Raw genomic sequence first — 25,026 nt, 5'->3', positions numbered from 1 at the left:
AAATAAAATCAGAACAAAAAACCAAGATGGGGAAGAAAAAAACCAGAAAAGAAAAAAAAAAGGCCAAGAAAAACCCAGGGAAAAAAAAAAAAAAAAAAAACAAACAAAAAACACCTGAAAAAAAAACCCCAAGGGGGGCAAGGAAAAACCAAAAAAAACCCAACAAGATGGGCAAGAAGAAATAAAGAAAAAACCCCAAGAAATGCCAGAAAAAAATCAAGGAAAAAGGGAGTAAAAGCCCCAAGAAACAAGGCAAGAAAGAGTGGCAATAAAGGCCACAAAAACTCAAGACAAAAAAAAACAAAAACAAGACATGCCAGAAAAAGGTACGAAAATGGTTCTGCCAGGTGCGATCAAGGTGAGCAGGTTCAGTTTCAGGTCCAGGAGATGAACAAGTGTCAGATTAGCTTGGGGCACTGCTGTGCAATGCAGCCGTGACAGGATTTATGTTTAAATATAGTTTAAATAAATTGGGGATTGTTTGGCTTTTGTTGGGGTATGGGCTGGAGATTTCATAAAAAATATAAAACTAGAAATCCAAATATACCATATATATATGTCGATATCAATAAATATTTAATACATATAAATATAAGTAAAAGAAATCTATTGTGTCAAAAGAATATACCTATTATTATATAAAAAGGTATTCTCTCCAATATATATAATATCTATAAATATAACAAATGAAAATTACAAATATAGATGTGAATAGAATTATGACAAACAAAATTATTTTTAAAATTTTAAATGTGTTTTAAATAAAGGGGTGTCTTTGCTTTTTATTTCTTTGGAGGCAGGGGTTTTATTTTAAATAATATAAGTACTATAGAAATGTAAATCGGCATACAGAAATATATAATAAATATATAGAGATATAAAAATATAATACCAAACTATGAATACAAATAGAAATCTATGTAACATGAAGAGATGCAATATATAATTTTTATTATACAGTAATATAAATTCTAAATATACATGCGACTATAAATATGAAAAATATATGATGGGGCCTCAGATCAGCACCAGGTGTGTGTGAGGATGATGGGGGCTCGGAGCAGCCCAGGTGTGAGTGTGAGGATGATGGGGGCTCGGAGCAGCCCAGGTGTGAGTGTGAGGATGATGGAGGCTCGGAGCAGCCCAGGTGTGAGCTGTTAGGATGATGAGGGCTCGGAGCAGCCCAGGTGTGAGTGTGAGGATGATGAGGGGCCGGCTCCTGCCGGGGCGAGGCTGTTTTAGGGGGAGGCTTTGCCTCAGCTCCCTTTTGCATGGAGCTGCTGAGTGGAGGGGTTTATGGGCCGCTCCCGGCGCTGTCTCATGGAAGGACTGCGAGAGCTTCCCACAGGGTCGGGGGGACACCTGGATCCGCGCTTGGGTACGTGGAGCATCGCTTAAAGGAGGCGCCGAGGGACGAATCTTTGTGCCGGGGAGCAGCAGCCGAACAGGTGAGCCCGTGTGGATTTGGAGCGGGGAATTTTCTCCTTCCCCTTTGCAATTTCATCTTGCTAGTCCCTCCCCGGTTCCCCAGGAACAAAAATGGAGCTTATGAAGACAAAAGGAATTAAGGAGAAGGAAGCAGCTCCTCTTCTTTTATTGTCTGCGTTTGACCTGAGGGGATCCCTCTTGACTTGTGGATTTAAGGGTGTTGATTGCAGGAAAAGCTGCCTTTTCCAGGCTGTTAGGGGTATCCCGGGGGTGACAGGGAATCCCTGCGTTCTATTCTAAGGGGAATGGGAAAAGTATTCTTGTGGTATTATGGGTTTGATTTGAAGGCAGCCACCCCATTTTCATCACCCTCGGGTTTAAATGGAGGGGGCAGCCCTGGTGTCCCTCCTTTTCAAGGGTTTGAATGGAGGTCGAAATCGCCCTTTCCCATCAGTCGAAGGCTTTCATTTGGGGAGCGCCCCTTCTTTTCTGCTCTCCTAGGGGGTGAAATTGGAGGGGAGATCACATTTCTTTGCCTTTGTTGAAGTGAGGTGCGCCCCGTCTGCGGTTTCGGGGTTGGCTTGCGGGAAGCCGCAGCTCCGGCAGCGTTTGCAGGGCTGCAATGGGGCTGTGCCGCTGCATTGGAGGGCGCTGCCCGTGCCCGCGGCCCGGCCCGGAACGTTCCCGCTCGGGAGCGCTGCTGGCACGGCCCGGGCAGCTGCCGGGGCGCACGGGGGATTCGGCGCGGCCGGGCCGGCCGAGGGCGGCAGTGGCGGAGCCGCGCCGGTGCGAGCCGTGCGGAGCCGAGCGGAGCCGGGCCGGGCCGGCCAAGGGCGGCAGAGGAGGCGCGGGCGCTGCTGCGCCGGCCCGGGCGGTGCCGGCCGCTCCGTCCGCTCCGGGCGCGGGGCTCGGGCACCGCCGGTAGCCCCGGGCCCGGTGCCGGCCCCGCCGGGCAGGGGCAGCGGGCGGGGCTCCCCGGGGCGGCGCCGGCCCCGCGTGCCGGGGCAGCCGCCGCAGGAGCCGCTTTCCTGCCGGGAGCCGCGCTCCGTCCGGGGCCGGCAGCGAGCGCGGGGTTCGGCCGCTCCACGTTCGGCGGTGCCGTGGCTCGGAGGCGCTTTGGAGGCGTTGATGGCATCGCTGGGTTCGGTTTGCAGCGGGTGTCCGCTAAGGGATACAGTGTTCTTCCTGAGTGGGCACGGTTCTTGGTGCCGGTAGGGATGATAATAGTTTGTTTTGGATTGGGTTTTGTAGTCGGATTTTATTTTTTTTTTTCCGGGTATTATGTTTAGAAGGGCGCGCAATGGTTTTTACGGGTCGTAGCGCGAAGCAGCGGTTCGCATTTTAATTCTGTTGCGGTGGCTTTTATTAGCGTGTGTAGTGTTTGTTTTGGGGGGCTTGAGGTAGCATCCTGTCGTTCATAGCAGCGGGTTTTTAATCTTTATAATTGCATGTGTGTTTATCGTCTTCCAGGGCTTTTATTTGTTTGGTTTATTTGATTGTAGTGTATGTTTTGTGGTTACGGGTAATTTGGGGACATTGTTTATGGTTACGTTTGTCTTTAGTCTTTGTGTTTGTTTCTAGGTGGTATTTTTATTTTGATAGCTTGAGGCACTATGGGTTTATTCAGTTGGGAATAATTTTTTGGTTGCAGATTTAAGTTTATCTGGTTTTTGGTATTATTCTTGTTGTTGGTTTCTTTATTTTCTTCTTGATGTTGTTGTTGTCTTTTAATGTATTTGAGTATTGTTTATCAGGGTTTTTTTTGGGAACATGGGTATTTATATGGTGGGTTTTTAAAGTATTTATTTATTTGGGTAGTTAATTTCTTAGTTTTTAGTGGTTGAGATGTTTTTCCATTTTGTTAATTAGTTCAGGTTTTAAAGTTATTTTTACAGAGGATTGTTTATTCCTTGAGTTAGTGTAGAGGTAGAATTTTGTTGGGTTTTTTTTTAGTAACGTCATTCAGGGTGAGTGGCACTGGCTTGAGTTGAGTAGATTGGTTTGACTTTTTTTTAGTACTTTTTGTAATTTGCTGTGTGTGTTTCTATAGGATTTTCTTTTATTTTGGTTCCATTTTTCTGTCCTGATGAGAATTGTTATTGAAAAGAGTGTTCTTTGTTTTTTCGCTGACACTTGTTTGGCTGTTGGAGGTATCTTGATGTTTTTGGAAGACACTGGTGGGAATTTGATGCTGTTTGTTTCGTCATTTCATTTAGGAATTGGATTTTAAATATGCAATTATGACTCTAACTATATTGAAACAAAAGAAATAGATGTGTAGCAATGGGAATGAGCCAATTTTATTTTTATATATTCGGTCAATTTTTAAAATTTAACGTGTAACATAAGTCATTATACGTTACAATAAGTTATTCTAATTTTAATAGAGTATTGTGTATGTTTTTAGATATATGAATAGAGAATATAAATGTAAATACAACCCAAACAAAAATACAAATATATAAATGTATTGCAACTATATGCAGACAGATAAAAAATTAATATTAAATTGTAAATGTAAAATAACATAAATTGATACAATATATAATACAAGTAATACTGCATGTATTTTATGAAAAATATTATAGGAAATGGATATAAAATAGATATAAATACGGATGTGATATATCTATCTATCTATATCTATCATTTGTTGTATATTATGATAAATACAAATATAAAAAAACATTTAGGTAGTTTAAAATAATGGATGGTTTTGTTTTTTCTTTGCCAAAGCAGGGGTTTTCGTGTAAAAATTACAAATACAAATAATATAAAGGTAGAAATATAAGTATAGAAATATATCATAAACACATTAAAGATTTATATAAAAATTAGAAATATAAGGAAAAATAAGTTGTAGCAGTAGATGTGGTAAATAATTTAAAAAATATTTCCCGTATATTTTTTGAATAAGGTGCATATTATATATAGTTACTAATATAATACATCAATATAAACGATAAATATATATAAAATATCAACTATCTATAAGAAGGAATAAAAGCTCTATGTCACGTGCAGCAGTAGAAAATTTCAGGCTCCCAGGGAATAAATAGTTTTCTTTAAATCATTTTCGTTTTGGAGTTTTTTTTTTTTTACTCTCGGGTAGCCTGAAAGTTTCTACTGCTGCTTTTTTATTCTAAAGGTGGAAAGGTAAACCAAGATTAGAAATACAAGAAAGGGGAAGGGAAAGGAAAGGAAAAGGAAAAGGGAAGGCAAGTGGTGAAAAACAGAATGAAAAAAGTAAAAAGAGTTGGAGGGAAAAAGAGAGGGCATTGGGGAGGAGCGGTGCTGCCTCAGGTCCTTCCCCGCCCTGGGGCGAAGGACCCGTTTGATGCCCAGGAGGGACTGCAGGTGGCGGTGGCGGGGGACGGAGCGGTGGCTGTCAGCCCGAGACTACAACTCCCGGCAGGCCGTGCTGCCGGCGCGGCGTGTGACGCAACGGCTGACGCGGCACATGAGTGGCTGGCGTGCCAGGCGGCCGCGCGGAGCTGTGCGCGCGCAGCTGCCGGCGCCTCTCCCGCGCGGGACAGCGACGCTGGAGGGGCGCAGCCTCCGTCTGGCCGCCCGCCCGGAGCTGAGCAGCGCGGAAGGAGCGTCCGCCCGGTTCCTCGGCCTCCCTCAGCGGTGCCGGGGGCGGGGGGCGAGGCGGTGCTTTGCTGCCGCGGGCCGGGAGCTGCAGGAGCCGCCCCGGGCGAGCGGCGCCGGGCGCTGCCGCGGTCCCGGTGGGGCGGCCGCCCTCGGGCTGGCGGAGGCGCCGGAGGAGCCCCCGAGCTGCAGCCGTCTCCCTCGGGCTGCTGCCGGTGCTGCGGGCGGAGGCGGCTCCGCCGCGTGTTGGGCGCTGCGAGCAGGGAGCGCTGCGGTATCGCCGGCATGGCGGGGCTGCTGCCTGCGTTAGTGCCCGTGGCTCTTTGTGCCGTGACAGCGGATGGAGCGGCGCTGGGCGGTAAAGCCAGAGATGGCCGGGAGAATGCCCAGCGCAGGGAGCGGGCGGGCTGTATGGTTCGGATGGCACAGGTGCGAGCTGCAAAGTGACCCCCCCTTCCGCCCCTGCCCTCCCGAGCCCCAGGGAAAATGCTTTCCAGCATTGTCGAGCTTCTGAAAGACAAAACTTCTGATTTGACACTTGCATCCAGAAAAGGTTTCTGTCTAAATTAGCAAATGCCTAAATTGTTCTTGGTTACATCCCATGAGCGGTTTCAGGCAGCGACTTTATAATGCTTTTAGGATTTTCTTGTACACTGGTGAGAAAATAGGCAGGTCTGATAGTGGTTTCACTTTTTTTTCTACTTCACGTTCCATAAGATTCTTTTATGCAAGCACTTGTTTTAAAATTCTACTGTAAGCGTTTATGGTTCACTTTTTTTTTCTTTGCAGCACCCGTGACTTTTTTTTCCCTCTAAATCGGGAGTAAATATAGCTGAGTAAAATTACCTTGATTTTCTTCCTTCTTTTTTAACTGAATTGTTTTTATTAAAAATCCTATTTGAATATGTAGAAAAAGTGGGGATGTCTTGTAATATATCGTAGCTTTTCTTGTTTACAGGATACTCAGAAAATATGTCTCCCTTAGAGTCCCACAGAAACGTTCTCAGTGCGATCTCTATCAAGGTATGTATTTACAAGTAAGTGGTCTCTTTAGATATTTGCCTGTGAATTACCTTTTCCTGTAATACAGAGCTTGCATTCTGTGGGTTTTATGATAAAGCTGTAAAACATGTCAAAATGGTTTTGCAAGTCTGAATCGTTGAAGGCAGCAAGAAGTGGATTTAGAGCCTGTTCTTGAGCAGACAAAGGGAAAAAGTGTGACTTTGATGTTGAACTTGTCATTTTTCATTTGACTTGTCTTGCATTATTTAAGAGTAGAGAGAACTAAAAAAAGAGAGAAATCGAATTGGTTCTTGAGCACTCCTCAAATGCTCACCATGATCCAGTGTAGAGCCGAAGGGAAGGGTGATGGAACAGAGCTCTGTGCTTTAGAAGGAAATAAATTTAAAGCTGACCTCCGCACAGAGTCTCACTAACTTCTGTGGTTTTAAAATACAAGATAAGATTAGGAAGTGTTGGAAGTTAGTGTTTTGGGAAAGAAATGGCAGTTCCACAGAACATTCCATTGAACAGAGGCTCTGGGAACGATTCACGTTGTAAGTGCTGTCACTGCAGTCAGTTGGTGGTTCAGCCTTGAAACGTGCACTTGGCCTTCTATAAAGCACTGTTTTGTTTGCCTTTCAGTGCTATGAGTCTTGATCAATTGGAGAAGAGCCCAAGAGAAATTTTTCATCCCTTGATATAAAAAGTAGGAAGTGACTTTTTTTGGTTTGGTTCTTTTTCTTTATTATTTTCTGGAAATAAAAGTAATTAAGTATAGGTACTACTGGTTTGTTTCTTCCAGTAGCAGGTGATAACAATAGTAGTAGTACTAGTAAAAATCATAATAGAAATAATAACAATAGTAATGTAATACTACTTAAACTGTCTTTATCCATTGGACTGGCCATTTCAAATCAAAACTTCTAAACACAAATCAAACCATCATCCTTGTAGAATCTTTCACAGCAGTGGGCTAAAGATCCTGGTTTTGTTGACAGCATTTATTGGTTCTGGAAGAACAAGAGGGAAGTACAAGCCTAACTACTTCTAGCTCACAGACCCGTCCAGTGAAGCCAGCTTTGTGTTTTGGTGGGCTTGTGATGACTTTGAAATCAATTGCTCATTCCAGTAAAAAAAATTCATGTTTTTTTGAACGTGACAGCAGAAATAACTTTAGGCACCAACTGAATAATAATAGATCACCAGTTTAAGTTAAAATTTCATGCTATACTATCAAAATTTAAAGGTAAATTATTATGTATTAGGTGATGGTATAAAGTGTATGTTCTAATGTGTAATGCAAAGATACATACGTACCTGAAAGTCCTTAGAGGAAACAAATTTTTATGTCTGCTGTTTGATTGTTTACCATACGATATTTGGTTTCATTTCCCAGGGATCGGTGAATTTTAACTTTGGAGTCCCCTATGCTAAGGATGCTCAGCTTACAGGTGATGAAATGTTCAGTAATGGTGAGTTTTTCACCTTCTCTTTAATTGCTATGCTGATCTGAATAAGAAAAAAAAAAACAAAAGCAAGAGAAAAAAAAGGATGTTTTATTATTTTTTACGCTGTTATGTTTGTTTCCTCAGTATTTGCTGCAGCTCTGCTTACCCAAGCTTTGGGTTCCTTCTGTCCCACTGGGAGTTGCCCAATTTGGTTGCATCTGGTGAAATTCACCCTGAGACCTTACAGAACCAGCTCCAACTACGTGAGAGCCATTTGCAGTTCTCTCCAGACGCCTGGAGAATGGGCGACGTTTCTGAGGATCTGGCGAGCGTGCTTCTGTCAAAACTCAGTCTGTGAAATTCCTGGGGAAAACCCTTCTGTGTCCTGAAGGGTTCAAACTCTGGTGAGGATCCAGTTATCAGGTGCTCACCTGGATGGTTCCAGCTGCCAAAGGTAACACTTGTACTCTTGCCCTGTAGTTTACATCTATTGTATTTTTGTTATTTTGCAAGATTTTTTGTCTTTGCAAAATATTGTGCATTTCACTCTTTGGAACCTCTCAGATGGTTCTTTGGTGCAGCACCACCCCAGGGGACACTTGGCTGCTGTCCTGAAGGGGTTGGTGGCTAGAATTGTAAATCCTGGAGAGTTTGTGAGTCTTCTGTCCCCAGGGAGGTGTCATGCTTTGTTTACTTTTGTTCTGTTGGTTAGGCGGTGCTTCTCGTTGCAAGTATGAATTTCAAACTGCTCTGTTCTTATTTTAACTGTTTTCCTGGTTCTCTCCGCCCGGCAGGGAAAGACTCTCGTGTCCTTGTCGTTGGGCTCGGTGCTGTCCAAGAAGATACGGGGACTAAAAAAATCATAAGAAGCAAAATACAACTGCAGGGAAAAGAAGCTGGAGAGAACAGAAGGTGATATTGTTATCCTTACCCTGTATTAGAGACATCCGCTGCGCTTTGATGCTGGCAGCTGCCAGGGGCTTGTTAGCTCTTTGTAGGCAGGTGTAGGTGTTCACTTGTAGTTTTTTTCTCTGGACAAGTCAATTCAAACTTTGCTAAGCTTATATTTGCAGATTACTCTCTAGCACAGTCCAGCATGACATTTTTGAATGTTGTAAAAATACCATGTTACTTGGAAATTGCTAATGAAGAGAAGCTTTAGGGGAAGATAAGATTTCAGGGTTGGAAGTGGTGAGAAGAATTTTGTGGGGATGTTAGACTGAAGTAAAGCACACTTGAAGCTGGACTGGCACGCTGGCAGGTCCCCTATTAAACAGTAGTGCTGAGATTAGCCTGGGGGTTGCCCGTTGTTTCTGTAGAAATCAATGTTTCCTGGTCTTCAGAGGGAAGCTGCTTTGAAAAGCTGGAAGGTGCAGCGTGCTGACAATCCCCGTGCTTTGGATTAAAAGTAGATTTCAGAAGGGTCCTAAGCTTTTGTCTTTTCCTAGAAGTCAATGTAATCCTATCGAGGAGTTTTTAATTCTGTGTTGCCATGTCATCCATCAGAGCCCTGTTGTACTAATCTTCATACAAGTACAAAACAAAAAATCAGACCCTGTCCCAAGCACTTAGAGGCCAGAACACGATTTCCTCGGGCTGCCATTTGTGTGCCATCGGTACTCACCACGAATTGAGCCCTGTGGCTCTGACACAGCCCCTGGATGCTGACGGAAGGGGGCTGGTCACAGACCCTGGAGGTGCCTGTCCCCCAGGGAGGGAGAGGACGAGGCAGTGTGGCCTGCAGGGAGGGTGTCGTCCCCAGAGAGCAGCCGGCGACTCCATGCCTGCCCGGGGCTGCGGGTGCACCCTCGGGGTGGACGCCTGCCCTCAGGTTTCCCTCTGGGCACCCGGGGAGGGAACCAGGTCCATCCGTGTGGCAGCTGCAGGGCCTGCAGGCTCTGGGCCCTGGAGCCGAGTGAGCCTGAGCTGCTGCATGCTTGCTGTGAGCTTTGGGGTGAGCGTGCATCACCGCAGGCCTGGGATGGATTGAAATGCACTGAGGAAAGCAGAGGGAGGGAGGGAAATGCTCTGTTAACATGTGCCAATTCTTCTGTCAGACTCATCACGGCGGGACAGCGTGAAGACTGAAAGTGTAAGAAGATGTGGAGGGAAAGAGAGAATCTGACAGGAGCATCGGACGGACGAGTGCACGAATTTTGCTTTTTTGCTTGGATGTAAACTCAGGCGTTGAAAGGAATTTGGGAGTGAGAAGGGACATTTCAGAAGGAGAAGAAGCAAAAGAAGTTGTTGTTGTTGTTACAGTCCTGGCAAAATCTTTTGTTCTAGCTAATAAAAGAAGTTAGTTTAAAAAACAAAAAGGAAAAAATGTAGTGGTTTTTTTTTCCTTCACTATGATATTCATTGGTGGTATATGGTGTGTTGTTTCATTTCTTGGTATTATTAACTCTGTGTAAATTGTTTTTTGAGTGAAGCTGACTTTCTGGATGGGTTGGTTTGTATTTGAAGCAGGATTAATTTCAATAGGATTATTTCCTAGATTTCTGATGGGTATTACTGGGATTTTGGTTTTGTTTACTGTATGTATGAACCTAGAGCTTTGGTAGGGCCAGCTGGGCTGCTGGAGTTTTGGGTGTGAATTTATTAGATGGCTTTTGTTAAATGCAGTTTTTAATTTTTGAAATGTTTTTCAATGTAGTGGTCTTAAGGTGGTTTTTAAGAATTCATTGTATTATCTTGTTTGTAGTTGGTGTATGATGAGGGATGTAGTGTGACTTCTTGAACGCTGTGGTTTTGGTGTTCCTAAGTTCTGATTTCTTTCTGGTTTGACAGTTATTTTATTTTTATTTTTTGGGACAGGGGCATTTATATGGTGGGTTTTTATAGGCAACACGTTTTTTAGTTTAGGTAGTGATGTTTTTTAGTATTTTAATGGTTTAGGTTTTTTATTTTCATGGGTTTTTTTTTAATTTTTTCAAAGAACTTTTATAGATTATAGGTTATTATTTGTGCATTAGCAAAAAGGTAGAGATTTGGGGACTTTTTTTAGTAATGTTTAGGGTCAGTTGTACAGTTTTGAGTCTAGTGAGTTGGTTTGATTTAATTTTTATTGGGTGTTTGTTTTTATTAGCAGTTGTGTCATTTTCAAGGTGTATTTGAGTTTTTTGGGGTTTTTGAGATACTGGTTTAGGAGGAAGTTTATGATGAGCATGTGCGGAGGTTTTGGGCTACTTTATAGTGGGATTTAAAATTTGTTTACAGTTAGGTTTATTTGAGTTTTTATTAGGGTTCAGTGTTGTGGGATGTTTGTTCCGTTAGTAATAGAAATAGGTTTTGTTTTGCTGTGCTGCGATGGGATGGGCGTGTGCTGCGTGCCGGCGCTGACAAAGGTACAGTATTGTTGTGGCTCTGGTGCGTCGGGTTAATGAACTGACATGGTTTAATATAGAGATGAAAATAGAAATAAATATAAATTTAAAAATAAATATAAAATTAGAGTGGTAAACATAAATATAGATAACAGATACATACATAGAACTATAATATATGGTATATAATTGGAACATATTATCATATAGGTAAATGATAGTCTGTTTTATATATATATATATATACACAAAGATATATAAATATAGATTGTAGATATAAAAATATTTAAATAGAGTTAAAGTAAATTGTGGGTTTTTTTAGGTTATAGGCTGGGGTTTTTAAATAAATGATAGAAATACAATATAAATTCAGATATACAAATATATATAGAAATACAAATATCTATACATATTTAATTTAAATAAATATAAGTAAAAAATATATATATAATACAGAAAATATATATCTATGATTATATTAGAAGGTATTCTCTCTAATATATATAATATCTATGAATAGAATAAATAAAAATATCCATATAAATATCATTATAATTTTGAAAAATAAATTTACTTCCTAAATTTTAAATCTGGTTCAAATAAAGGGGTGTCCTTGGTTTTTATTTGGTTAGAGGCAGGAGTTTTATTTTAAATAATATAAGTAATATAGAAATGTGGATCTTAAGATAGAAAGATATAATAAATATATAAAGAGAAATTGCTAAACTATGACTATAAATTTAAATATAAATATATGTAAGTAATATGAAGAGTTGTAGTATAGAATATAAATAACATTATAGGGCAATATAAATTATAAATGGGAATATAAATATAAAAATATGTAAATATAGTTTAAGAGAAAGGGAATGTTTTGGCTTTTATTTAAGTAGAGGCAGGGTTTTTATTTTGAATATTATAAGTGTTCCAGAAGTAAAAATCTTGACGCAGAAATATTTAATCAATATAAAAAATATGAATAAAAATATATAAAAAATATAAATACCTACTCGCATCGGATGTAATATAGAATATAAATTTATTTATAAATTGACATTGGTAAAGATAAATGCATAAGTAAGCAATATACATTAATATACATTATAAATACAAATATGAATATAAAAATTGAACACGAGGATAAAATCTATTTAAATATTGTTTAAAACAAAGGTTGGGCTTTTTTATTCTTGTGTTAGAGGCAGGGTTTTTATTTTAAATCATATGAATGTAGTTATTATTGTTATATATTTCTAAATATTTGAGATATACAATCAAGATATAAATATATTATATAACCACAAAATATAAATAAATACAAATAATAGGAAGAGATGTAATGAAAAATACAAATAACAGTATACATAAGTATACATTTTAAATGTAAATATGAACCTGAAAAATAGAATTTAAAAAAATATTAAAGTACAGTTTTGAAGAAAGGGGTTCTTTTTGGCTTTAATGTGGATGGAGGCAAACGTTTTATTTTAAATAATCCAAGTGTTACAGAAGTAAAAATAGTAACAGAAATACATACTTACTATGTAAAAATAATTATAAAAATATACAAATAAATTAAAGTTTTAGGGATATATGCAATATGGAATAGAAATGTATTTATAAAAAGAAATGTATAAATGGACAGTGTAAATCAATATACATTGTAAATAGAAATGTGAATATTAATATGAAAAAATATTTTAAAAAATATTTAATTATTTTTTTAATTTTTTTTTTTTTTGTGTTGTGTTTTGTTTGGTTTTGTTTTGTCTTTTATCCTATTAGATTAGAGGCAGAAGTTTTTTTTCCCTCTTCCCGGTTGTTTTGGGGCATTTATTTCAGAGCAGTTTTCGGCGGGGGTCGCCCCTGTTCTTTTTTGCCGCCTTCGCTGCCGCAGCCCCGAGGCGCGCTGCGCCCCCGGCTGGGGCGGGCGGCAGTGCTGCCGCCTTGTGGGCAGAGCGCGGTACTGCAGCCCTGCAGCGAGAGGCCGCCAGCTTGGGAGTGGCGCGTGGGCGATGTCGCGGAGTTTTGGTTGACCTTCTCAAGATGGCGGCGAAAAGGGCGGGGAAGTGGAGGACCGGGTGGGTGTTTAACTGCACTGCCTGCACGGAATACCGACGTCATGGCGGCCCCGACGGATTTTTCTGTGGCGTTTCATGTGTACCCGAGACATGCTGTGGGCTCAGCGGCGCCGCGGGCGGGCGTATTTTGGCGGGTTTGTGAGAGGCATCTGGGTAAACGCCTCGCTGTGCCGGGGTCCTCTCACGTCCGCTTTCCCGCCCTGAGGGAGCCGAGCCGGGCCGAATAGTTCCGAAGAGCTGCAGAGCCGAGTGTGGCCGGAAACAGCCGAGTTTCCCCGAAGAGCCGAGTGTGGCCGAAAAGAGCCGAGTTTCACCGAAGAGCCCAGTGTGGCCGCAAACAGCCGACTGCAACCCAAGAGCCCAGTGCGGCCGAAAACAGCCCAGTTTACACCAAGAGCCGATCATAGCCGACTGCAACCGATAGCCGACTGTAGCCGACTTGAGCCGCATTTAGACAATGTGCCGAATACGACCGAGTTTAGCCGAACCGTGCGGAGTTCAGCCGAAGAGCCGAACTGAAACGAGTTTAGACCAAGAGCCGAAGCAAGCCCAATTCAGCCGAGTTTCATTCAACAGAACCGAACGACGCCGCAGCGCTCTGCATGCAGTGCGCCTGTGCAGACGACAGGGGGCGCTGTGCCTGCAGTGCGCCGGTGCAGACGGCAGGGATCGCTGTGCCTGCAGTGCGCCGGTGCACGCGGCAGGGGGCGCTGTATAAAGTATAAAATATCAACTATCGATAAGAAGGGATAAAAGCTCTCTGTCAAGTGCAGCTGTAGAAAATTTCAGGCTCCCAGGGAATAAATCGTTTTCTTTAAATCATTTTCGTTTTGGAGTTTTTTTTACTCCCAGGTAGCCTGAAAGTTACTACTGCTGCTTTTTTATTCTAAAGCTAGAAAGGAAAACCAAGATTAGAAATGCAGGGAAAGAAAGAAAGTAAGAAAAAGAAAAAAAGAAAATAAGGAAAGGAAATGAAAGGAAGAAAGAAGGAAGGACAGGAAGGAAGGGAGGAAAGAAGGAAGACAGACAAAAAAAACCCCAAAAACCAAGAGGGCAAGGAGAAACCTAGGGAAAAAAAAATAAAAAGAAAAGAAAAAAGAAACCAACAAAAAACAAAGCCACAGAAAATACCTCGGGATGGGCGAGAAACACCCCCCCTCCCTGAAAAATCCAAGATGGGCAAGAAAAATCCCAGAAATACCACAGAAAAAAAAAACAGGGAAAAAAAAAAAACCTGAAAAATAAAACCAAGGGGGGCAAGGAAAAACCAGAAAAAACACCAAGATGGGCAAGAAGAAACGAAGAAAAAAACCCAAGAAGTGCCAGAAAAAAAAAAATCAAGAAACAAGGCAAGAAAGAGAGGCAATAAAGGCCACAAAAAATTCAAGAAAAAACCCAAGAAATGCCAGAAAAAGGTACGAAAATGGTTCTGCCAGGTGCGATCAAGGTGAGCGGGTTCAGATTCAGGTCCAGGAGATGAACAAGTGTCAGATTAGTTTGGGGCACTGCTGTGCAATGCAGCCGTGACAGGATTTATGTTTAAATATAGTTTAAATAAATTGGGGATTGTTTGGCTTTTATTGGGGTATAGGCTGGAGATTTCATAAAAAATATAAAACTAGAAATCCAAATATATCATCTATATGTCGATATCAATAAATATTTAATATATATAAATATCAGTAAAAGAAATCTATTGTGTCAAAAGAATATACCTATTATTAAATAAAAAGGTATTCTCTCCAATATATATAATATCTATAAATATAACAAATGAAAATTACAAATATAGATGTGAATAGAATTATGACAAACAAAATTATTTTTAAAATTTTAAATGTGTTTTAAATAAAGGGGTGTCTTTGCTTTTTATTTGGTTAGAGGCAGGGGTTTTATTTTAAATAATATAAGTACTATAGAAATGTAAATCGACATACAGAAATATATAATAAATATATAGAGATATAAAGATATAATACCAAACTATGAATAGAAATAGAAATCTATGTAAGTAACATGAAGAGATGCAATATATAATATAATTTTTATTATACAGTAATATAAATTCTAAATATAAATGCGAATATAAATATGAAAAATATATGATGGGGGCTCGGAGCAGCCCAGGTGTGAGTATGAGGATGATGGGGGCTCGGAGCAGCCCAGGTGTGAGTGTGAGGATGATGAGGGGCCGGCTCCTGCCGGGGCGAGGCTGTTTCAGGGGGAGGCTTTGCCTCAGCTCCCTTTTGCATGGAGCTGCTGAGTGGAGGGGTTTATGGGCCGCTCCCGGCGCTGTCTCATGGAAGGACTGCGAGAGCTTCCCACAGGGTCGGGGGCAACACCTGGATCCGCGCTTGGGTACGTGGAGCATCGCTTAAAGGAGGCGCCGAGGGACGAATCTTTGTGCCGGGGAGCAGCAGCCGAACAGGTGAGCCCGTGTGGGTTCGGAGCGGGGAATTTTCTCCTTCCCCTTTGCAATTTCATCTTGCCAGTCCCTCCCCGGTTCCCCAGGAACAAAAAAATGGAGCTTATGAAGACAAAAGGAATTAAGGAGAAGGAAGCAGCTCCTCTTCTTTTATTGTCTGCGTTTGACCTGAGGGGATCCCTCTTGACTTGTGGTTTTAAGGGTGTTGATTGCAGGAAAAGCTGCCTTTTCCAGGCTGTTAGGGGTATCCCGGGGGTGACAGGGAATCCCTGCGTTCTATTCTAAGGGGAATGGGAAAAGTATTCTTGTGGTATTCTGGGTTTGATTTGAAGGCAGCCACCCCATTTTCACCACCCTCGGGTTTAAATGGAGGGGGCAGCCCTTGTGTCCCTCCTTTTGAAGGGTTTGAATGGAGAAATCGCCCTTCGAAATCGCCCTTTCCCATCAGTCGAAGGCTTTCATTTGGGGAGCGCCCCTTCTTTTCTGCTCTCCTAGGGGGTGAAATTTTAGGGGAGAACACATTTCTTTGCCCTTGTTGAAGTGAGGTGAGCCCGCCTGCGGTTTCGGGGTTGGCTTGCGGGAAGCCGCAGCTCCGGCAGCGTTTGCAGGGCTGCAATGGGGCTGTGCCGCTGCCTTGGAGGGCGCTCCCCGTGCCCGCGGCCCGGCCCGGAACGTTCCCGCTCGGGAGCGCTGCTGGCACGGCCCGGGCAGCTGCCGGGGCGCACGGGGGATTCGGCGCAGCCGGGCCGGCCGAGGGCGGCAGTGGCGGAGCCGCGCCGGTGCGAGCCGTGCGGAGCCGAGCGGAGCCGGGCCGGGCCGGCCAAGGGCGGCAGAGGCGGCGCGGGCGCTGCTGCGCCGGCCCGGGCGGTGCCGGCCGCTCCGTCCGCTCCGGGCGCGGGGCTCGGGCGCCGCCGGTAGCCCCGGGCCCGGTGCCGGCCCCGCCGGGCAGGGGCAGCGGGCGGGGCTCCCCGGGACGGCGCCGGCCCCGCGTGCCGGGGCAGCCGCCGCAGGAGCCGCTTTCCTGCCGGGAGCCGCGCTCCGTCCGGGGCCGGCAGCGAGCGCGGGGTTCGGCCGCTCCACGTTCGGCGGTGCCGTGGCTCGGAGGCGCTTTGGAGGCGTTGATGGCATCGCTGGGTTCGGTTTGCAGCGGGTGTCCGCTAAGGGATACGGTGTTCTTCCTGAGTGGGCACGGTTCTCGGTGCCGGTAGGGATGATAATGGTTTGTTTTGGATTGGGTTTTGTAGTCGGATTTTTTTTTTTCCGGCGTGTTATGTTTAGAAGGGCGCGCAATGGTTTTTACGGGTCGTAGCGCGAAGCAGCGGTTCGCATTTTAATTCTGTTGCGGTGGCTTTTATTAGCGTGAGTGTGTAGTGTTTGTTTTGGGCGGCTTGGGGTAGCGTCGTGTCGTTCATAGCAGCGGGTTTTTAATCTTTATAATTGCATGTGTGTTTATCGTCTTCCAGGGCTTTTATTTGTTTGGTTTGTTTGATTGTAGTGTATGTTTTATGGTTACGGGTAATTTGGGGGACATTGTTTATGGTTACGTTTGTCTTTAGTCTTTGTGTTTGTTTCTAGGTGGTATTTTTATTTTGATAGCTTGAGGCACTATGGGTTTATTCAGTGGGGAATAATTTTTTGGTTGCAGATTTATCTGGTTTTTGGTATTATTCTTGTTGTTGGTTTCTTTATTTTCCTTTTTTGTTGTTGTTGTTGTCTTTTAATGTATTTGCGTATTGTTTATCAGGGTTTTTTTTGGGAACATGGGTATTTATATGGTGGGTTTTTAAAGTATTTATTTATTTGGGTAGTTAATTTCTTAGTTTTTAGTGGTTGAGATGTTTTTCCATTTTGTTAATTAGTTCAGGTTTTAAAGTTATTTTTACAGAGGATTGTTTATTCTTTGAGTTAGTGTAGAGGTAGAATTTTGTTGTTTTTTATTTTTTTTTAGTAACGTCGTTCAGGGTGAGTGGCACTGGCTTGAGTTTAGTAGATTGGTTTGACATTTTTTTAGTACTTTTTATAATTTGCTGTGTGTGTTTCTATAGGATTTTCTTTTATTTTGGTTCCATTTTTCTGTCCTGATGAGAATTGTTATTGAAAAGAGTGTTCTTTGTTTTTTTGCTGACACTTGTTTGGCTGTTGGAGGTATCTTGATGTTTTTGGAAGATATTGGTGGGAATTTGATGGTGTTTGTTCTGTCATTTCATTTAGGAATTGGATTTTAAATATGCAATTATGACTCTAACTATATTGAAACAAAAGAAATAGATGTGTAGCAATGGGAATGGGCCAATTTTATTTTTATATATTCGGTCAATTTTTAAAATTTAACATGTAACATAAGTCATTATATGTTACGATAAGTTACTATAATTTTAATAGAGTATTGTGTATGTTTATAAATATATGAATAGAGAATATAAATATAAATACAACCCAAAAAAATACAAATATATAAATGTATTGCAACTACATGGAGATCTATAAAAAATTAATAATAAATTGTAAATGTAAAATAACATAAATTGATACAATATATAATACACGTAATACTGCATATATTTTTTGAAAAATATTAGAGGAAATGGATATAAAATAGATATAAATACTGATGTGATATACCTATCTATTTATATCTATCATTTGTTGTATATTATGATAAATATAAATATAAAAAAAAATTAGGTAGTTTAAAATAATGGATGGTTTTGTTTTTTCTTTGCCAAAGCAGGGGTTTTAGTGTAAAAATTACAAATACAAATAATATAAAGGTAGAAATATAAGTATAGAAATATATCATAAACACATTAAAGATTTATATAAAAATTAGAAATATAAGGAAAAATAAGTTGTAGCAGTAGATATGGTAAATAATTTAAAAAATAATTTCCGTATATTTTTGAATAAGGTGCATATTAAATATAGTTATTAATATAATGCATCAATATAAACTATAAATATATATAAAATATCAACAATCTATAAGAAGGAATAAAAGCTCTTTGTCACGTGCAGCAGTAGAAAATTTCAGGCTCCCAGGGAATAAATAGTTTTCTTTAAATCATTTTCGTTTTGGATTTTTTTTTTTTTACTCCCGGGTAGCCTGAAAGTTTCTACTGCTGCTTTTTTATTCTAAAGGTGGAAAGGTAAACCAAGATTAGAAATACAAGAAAGGCGAAGGGAAGGAAAGGGAAAGGAAAGGAATGGAAGCAGGAGAGGAAGAGGGAAGGGAAGTGGTGAAAAACAGAGTGAAAAAAGTAAAAAGAGTCGGAGGGAAGAAGAGAGGGCATCCGGGAGGAGCGTTGCTGCCTCAGGTCCTTCCCCGCCCTGGGGCGAAGGACCCGTTTGATGCCTGGGAGGGACTACAGCTCCCGGTGGCGGGGGACGGAGCCGTGGCTGTCAGCCCAAGACTCCAATTCCCGGCAGGCCCTGCTGCCAGCGCGGCGTGTGACGCAATGGCCGGCGCGGCACATGAGTGGCTGGCGTGCCAGGCGGCCGCGCGGAGCTGTGCGCGGGCAGCTGCCGGCGCCTCTCCCGCGCGGGACGGCGACGCTGGAGGGGCGCAGCCTCCGTCTGGCCGCCCACACGGAGCTGAGCAGCACGGAAGGAGCGTCCGCCCGGTTCCTCGGCCGCACTCAGCGGTGCCGGGGGCGGGGGGCGAGGCGGTGCTTTGCTGCCGCGGGCCGGGAGCTGCAGGAGCCGCCCCGGGCGAGCGGCGCCAGGTGCTCCCGGAGTCCCGGTGGGGCAGCCGCCCTCGGGCTGGCGGAGGCGCCGGAGGAGCCCCCGAGCTGCAGCCGTCTCCCTCGGGCTGCTGCCGGTGCTGCGGGCGGAGGCGGCTCCGCCGCGTGTTGGGCGCTGCGAGCAGGGAGCGCTGCGATGTCGCCGGCATGACAGGGCTGCTGCCTGCATTAGTGCCCGTGGCTCTTTGTGCCGTGACGGCGGATGGAGCGGCGCTGGGCGGTAAAGCCAGAGATGGCCGGGAGAATGCCCAGCGCAGGGAGCGGGCGGGCTGTGTGCTTCGGATGGCACAGGTGCGAGCTGCAAAGTCACCCCCCCTTCCGCCCCTGCCCTCCCGAGCCCCAGGGAAAATGCTTTCCAGCATTGTCGAGCTTCTGAAAGACAAAACTTGTGATTTGACACTTGCATCCAGAAAAGGTTTCTGTCTAGATTAGCAAATGCCTAAATTGTTCTTGGTTACATCCCATGACCGGTTTTAGGCAGTGACTTTATACCGCTTTTAGGATTTTCTTGTACAGTGGTGAGAAAATAGGCAGGTCTGATAGTGGTTTCACTTTTGTTCTACTTCACGTTCCATAAGATTCTTTTATCCAAGCACTTGTTTTAAAATTCTACTGTAGGCGTTTATGGTTCACTTTTGTTTTCTTTGCAGCACCCGTGACTTTTTTTTCCTCTAAATCGGGAGTAAATATAGCTGAGTTCAGTAATGGTGAGTTTTTCACCTTCTCTTTAATTGCTATGCTGATCTGAATAAGAAAAAAAAACAAAAGTAAGAGAAAAAAAAAGGATGGTTTATTATTTTTTACGCTGTTATGTTTGTTTCCTCAGTATTTGCTGCAGCTTTGCTTACCCAAGCTTTGGGTTCCTTCTGTCCCACTGGGAGTTGCCCAATTTGGTTGCATCTGGTGAAATTCACCCTGAGACCTTACAGAACCAGCTCCAACTACGTGAGAGCCATTTGCAGTTCTCTCCAGACGCCTGGAGAATGGGCGACGTTTCTGAGGATCCGGCGAGCGTGCTTCTGTCAAAACTCAGTCTGTGAAATTCCTGGGGAAAACCCTTCTGTGTCCTGAAGGGTTCAAACTCTGGTGAGGATCCAGTTATCAGGTGCTCACCTGGATGGTTCCAGCTGCCAAAGGTAACACTTGTACTCTTGCCCTGTAGTTTACATCTATTGTATTTTTGTTATTTTGCAGGATTTTTTGTCTTTGCAAAATATTGTGCATTTCACTCTTTGGAACCTCTCAGATGGTTCTTTGGTGCAGCACCACCCCATGGGACACTTGGCTGCTGTCCTGAAGGGGTTGGTGGCTAGAATTGTAAATCCTGGAGAGTTTGTGAGTCTTCTGTCCCCAGGGAGGTATCATGCTTGGTTTACTTTTGTTCTGTTGGTTAGGCGGTGCTTCTCGTTGCAAGTACGAATTTCAAAGTGCACTGTTCTTATTTTAACTGTTTTCCTGGTTCTCTCTGTCCAGCAGGGAAAGACTCTCGTGTCCTTGTCGTCGGGCTCGGTGCTGTCCAAGAAGATACAGAGACTAAAAAAATCATAAGCAGCAAAATATGACTGCAGGGAAAAGAAGCTGGAGAGAACAGAAGGTGATATTGTTATCCTTACCCTGTATTAGAAACATCCGCTGTGCTTTGATGCTGGCAGCTGCCAGGGGCTTGTTAGCTCTTTGTAGGCAGGTGTAGGTGTTCACTTGTAGTTTTTTTCTCTGGACAAGTCAATTCAAACTTTGCTAAGCTTATATTTGCAGATTACTCTCTAGCACAGTCCAGCATGACATTTTTGAATGTTGTAAAAATACCATGTTACTTGGAAATTGCTAATGAAGAGAAGCTTTAGGGGAAAATAAGATTTCAGGGTTGGAAGATGTGAGAAGAATTTTGAGGGGATGTTAGACTGAAATAAAGCACACTTGAAGCTGGACTGGCATGCCGGCAGGTCCCCTATTAAACAGTAGTGCTGAGATTAGCCTGGTGGTTGCCCATTGTTTCTGTAGAAATAAATGTTTCCTGGTCTTCAGAGGGAAGCTGCTTTGAAAAGCTGGAAGGTGCAGCATGCTGACAATCCCCGTGCTTTGGATTAAAAGTAGATTTCAGAAGGGTCCTAAGCTTTTGTCTTTTCCTAGAAGTCGATGTAATCCTGTCGAGGAGTTTTTAATTCTATGCTGCTATGTCATCAATCAGGGCGCTGTCGTACTAATCATCATACAGATGCAAAACAAAAAATCAGACCCTGTCCCAAGCACTTAGAGCCCAGAATACGATTTCCTCAGGCTGCCATTTGTGTGCCATCGGTACTCACCACGGAAGGGAGCTGGGGATTGTTGCAGCTGTTGGGAACAAACCGCTTCTTGTCACACAGAAATGGAATTGGGATGACGCCTCGGCCAGCCCCTCTCTGCCATCGTCTCCTGAATCTGCAGCAGAGCAGTTCCAGTCCATCCGGGCACGTGCAATCCAGTTCCTGATGATCTGAGCACACAGAGCAGCGCTCAGCTGCTGTGGGGGGATCAGGGAGGGCAGAGTGTGCATTGTCATCTTCCTGAACCTACAGACAAATCAAAGTGAGAAGCCACAGCGTGGAAATCAGTCGCATATATGCTAAATAAAACTTGCAGGTTTTTTTTTAGAATTGTTTTTGCTTGTTCTTTGTTGTGCTTCTATGCTTAGAAAACCTCCCTTTAAAATCAGTTGAGTTCATCAGTTGAACCTTTGTTTGCAGACCCTCACTGAGCAGAACTCATTGCTGACTCAGTGCATGCTGTGCTGGCCTCCTGGGAGTGTGAGGAGCTCATGTGTGCTACTTTTTGCTTTAGGACGCTCTGAGGTATTTATTCCTTTTGGGATACATGATGAGAATTCCCAAGAGAGGTAGTTATAAGGTATGACATTGGGAAAAAGCCTGTATGGTTGGAATGTTGTTGCTGTCAAAAGTTAATTTTTCCTTCATTCTTAGCCAGTAGTTAGCTTTTTGCTTTATTTTTGTGGTATCAGTATTTTATTGTTTAAAAAATTCCTTCAAAATAACTTCAGTGGTCGCCCACCAGTACCTTGTTCAGATTTGCCTATTTGCTTGTAGCTGAAATGTTCACATCTTGATTATCATTCTATTTAAGAAACTGCTGCCCAGCCAACTAATAACTGAATATCCATCTGTCTAGGACACGGGGAGAGGATTTAGGTAATGTCTTTGTTTCCAGAAAAAAGTTCCAGTGTACTTTCTAAACAGAGGAGAAGGGGGTGAAGACTCTGGGCTCTGATGCCGTTGGGGCACCCCAAGGTCCCCAGGAGAGGGAGCCCCACTGCGGTGCAGGAGCAGGTGTGTTCTCATCTAATATTGAACAAATTATAAATATAAATATGAAAATTATAAACATGAAAATATTTTTAAAATACTTAAATAAAGCAGGTTTTCTTTATTGGTCAATAGGCAGGGTTTTGATTGTAAAAATTATAAATACAAATAATATAAAGGTAGAAATCTAAGTTTAGAAATATATAATAAATACATACAGATAAATATAAAAATTAAAAATATAAGAAAAAATTAGTTGTAGCAGTAGATATTATACATAATTTAAATACTAATTTAAATCTATTTTAAAATTGTATATATATATCATAATTAATGTAATACATCCAAAGAAACGATAAATTAAAATATGAATGTATAATTATACAAAGTATAAATAAAAAATATTTCAATATCCTTTAAAAGAAGGGGTTTTTTTATATATTTGGTTAGAGACGGGGTTTTTATTTGGAATAATGGTAGTATTATAGAAGTATAAAACTAAATATAGAATTATACAGTCAATATAGAAAGATATTTATAAAAACACGAGCGAACGACGCCTCCTTCGGCCGAATGGAACGAGCTCAGCCGAACCAAGTCGAGACCGGCCGAACCTGACGGCCTCGAGCGAACCGAGGCCAGGCTTGCGAGGCTGCCTGAACCGAGCCGAGCTCAGCCGAACCGAGCCCGCTGCTCTCGTGAGCGCTAATTAGCGCGAGTGCGGTCACAGCCCAATGAGCTCCTGTGCCACGCCGCGCTCCCGATCGTGTCCGTGCGATGGCCGGGCCGCCCGCGGGACGCGGCAGCAGGAGAGCCCCGAGCCGGGCGAGTTTAACGCGAGGCGCCGCCGCTTGCCCGCCCTCAGGGAGCTGAGCTCAGCCGAACGCGCAGAGAGCGGCTCCGAGTTGGCCGAAGCGAGCCGGGCCGCGCCGAGCGCAGAGAGCGGCTCCGAGTTCGGCCGAAGCGAGCCGAGCCGAGCCGCGCCGAGCGCAGAGAGCGGCTCCGAGTTCTGCCGAAGCGAGCCGAGCCGCGCCGAGCGCAGAGAGCGGCTCCGAGTTCGGCCGAAGCGAGCCGAGCCGCACCGAGCGCACGGAGAGGCTCCGAGTTCGGCCGAAGCGAGCCGAGCCGCGCCGAGCGCACGGAGAGGCTCCGAGTTCGGCCGAAGCGAGGCGAGCCGAGGCGCGCCGAGCGCAGAGAGCGGCTCCGAGTTGGGCCGAAGCGAGCCGGGCCGCGCCGAGCGCACAGAGCGGTACCGAGTTCGGCCGAAGCGAGCCGAGGTGGCCCGAGCGCAGAGAGCGGCTCCGAGTTCGGTCGAAGCGAGCCGAGCCGCGCCGAGCGCACTGAGCGGCTCCGAGTTCGGCCGAAGCGAGCCGAGCTGTGCCGAAGGGTCGAGTCTGGCCGAATGCAGATGACAGTGGCCGAGTTTAGCCGATTACAGCCGAGTTTAGCCGAGCAGCTGTGAGCCTTGAGGTGAGCGTGCATCATTGCCGGCTTGGGATTGAGTGAAATGCACTAAGGAAACCAGCTTTGGGGAGGGAGGCAGGGAAATCCTCTCCTAACGTTTACCAATTCTTCCGTCAAACTCATCACGGCAGCACAGCGTGAAGACTGAAAGTGTAAGAAGATGTGGAGAGAAACAGAGAATCTGACAGGAGCATCGAACGCACAAGTGCACGAATTTTGCTTTTTGCTTGGATGGAAACTCAGAAGTTGTAAGGAATTTGGGAAGCTTTTGTTCTAGCTAATAAAAGAAGTTAGTTTAAATTAAAAAAAAAAAAAGTGGTTTCTTTTTTCTTCACTATTATATTCTTTGCTGGTATATGGTGTGTTGTTTTATTTCTTGGTGTTATTAGCTCTGTGTAAATTGTTTTTTGAGTGAAGCTAACTTTGCATCGGTTGTTTTGTATTTGAGGTAGGATCAATTTCAATAGATTTCTTTCACAGACTTCTGATAGGTATTACTGGGATTTTGGTTTTGTTTACTGTATGCATAAACATAGAGATTTGGTAGGGCCAGCTGGGCTGCTGGAGTTTTGGGTGTGAATTTATTAGATGGCTTTTGTTAAACACAGAATAATTATGTAAGGTAACAGCAAATTACTCAATTACCCAATTTATCCAGCTATGTAACCTTACCACAAAGTTTTATATCTTGCCAGTTTTCTGTTCTTCTGTTCCAGGTAGTTGTTGCAAAAAAGAAAGTACTGCTATTCTTCTGAAGAACTTTCTTCTATGACAAGCCCTTTACTGCCCTTGAATGTGAGTCAGAGGAGCCAAACAGCTGCAGCTGCTCTGAGGGCTTGGTGGGATTGCCCCCTCCCTTTTCCTGGGTGCCATGGGAACGAGAGGCGGGGCACAATCAGGGGTTATTAACCCCAGCCGTGGCTGAGGGGCTTCATACCCTCTCTGGGATGTGCTGGGGCAAGAGCTCTCCTCATTTCAGGGAAGAGGCTCTTTCAGCTCATCTCAGCTTGTTTTCAGCAAGTGTTTCTGGGCATCTGAAGCACAGAGGCTTGGAAGATTCTGTGAAGAAAACAGCATAGAACACAGGGAATGTTTAGGTTTGTGATTTTGGGTTTTGTGTTTAGGAGTGGTAAAGTGCCTTTGTAATTTTTGGTTTTGCTCTGTTTTTTTTTTTTTTTTTGTTGTTGGATTTTTTTTGGTGGAAATTTTGGTTTCTTAGGTT

At 43.4% G+C, this 25,026-nt stretch overlaps 3 long non-coding RNA genes across 8 annotated transcripts in view; all 3 read left to right on the top strand.

Moving 5' to 3' along the window:
- The first annotated feature begins 2,518 nt into the window (after nucleotides 1-2,518).
- On the top strand, nucleotides 2,519-9,795 carry LOC134431608 (uncharacterized). 4 transcript variants are annotated; one of them, XR_010031027.1, is made up of 7 exons: nucleotides 2,519-2,639; nucleotides 5,978-6,056; nucleotides 6,664-6,727; nucleotides 7,418-7,493; nucleotides 7,614-7,923; nucleotides 8,264-8,381; nucleotides 9,527-9,795. It is a non-coding gene; the product is annotated as an uncharacterized LOC134431608 (long non-coding RNA). The 4 variants fall into 4 exon arrangements; XR_010031026.1 differs by having other exon boundaries at nucleotides 2,522-2,639; nucleotides 5,978-6,042; XR_010031025.1 differs by lacking the exon at nucleotides 2,519-2,639 and adding an exon at nucleotides 5,196-5,448 and having other exon boundaries at nucleotides 5,978-6,042.
- Nucleotides 9,796-16,426: 6,631 nt separating this feature from the next.
- LOC134431618 (uncharacterized) overlaps nucleotides 16,427-25,026 on the top strand; it is a 120,328-nt gene continuing 111,728 nt past the window's right edge. The window contains exon 1 of one of the 2 annotated variants that reach the window (XR_010031042.1): nucleotides 16,427-16,505. This is a non-coding gene — a long non-coding RNA (uncharacterized LOC134431618). The remainder of the gene's footprint in view (nucleotides 16,506-25,026) is intronic. The other variant, XR_010031037.1, reaches the window with a different exon arrangement.
- LOC134431638 (uncharacterized) lies at nucleotides 19,103-21,682 on the top strand. 2 transcript variants are annotated; one of them, XR_010031046.1, is made up of 5 exons: nucleotides 19,103-19,332; nucleotides 19,692-19,748; nucleotides 19,868-20,177; nucleotides 20,518-20,635; nucleotides 21,408-21,682. It is a non-coding gene; the product is annotated as an uncharacterized LOC134431638 (long non-coding RNA). The 2 variants fall into 2 exon arrangements; XR_010031045.1 differs by having other exon boundaries at nucleotides 19,106-19,748.

This window comes from Melospiza melodia, chromosome 2 (genome assembly GCF_035770615.1).
Source record: "Melospiza melodia melodia isolate bMelMel2 chromosome 2, bMelMel2.pri, whole genome shotgun sequence".
NCBI classification, from domain to species: domain Eukaryota; kingdom Metazoa; phylum Chordata; class Aves; order Passeriformes; family Passerellidae; genus Melospiza; species Melospiza melodia.
Note: the sequence above shows the minus strand (reverse complement) of the source record. Positions and strands in the feature narration are given on the sequence as shown.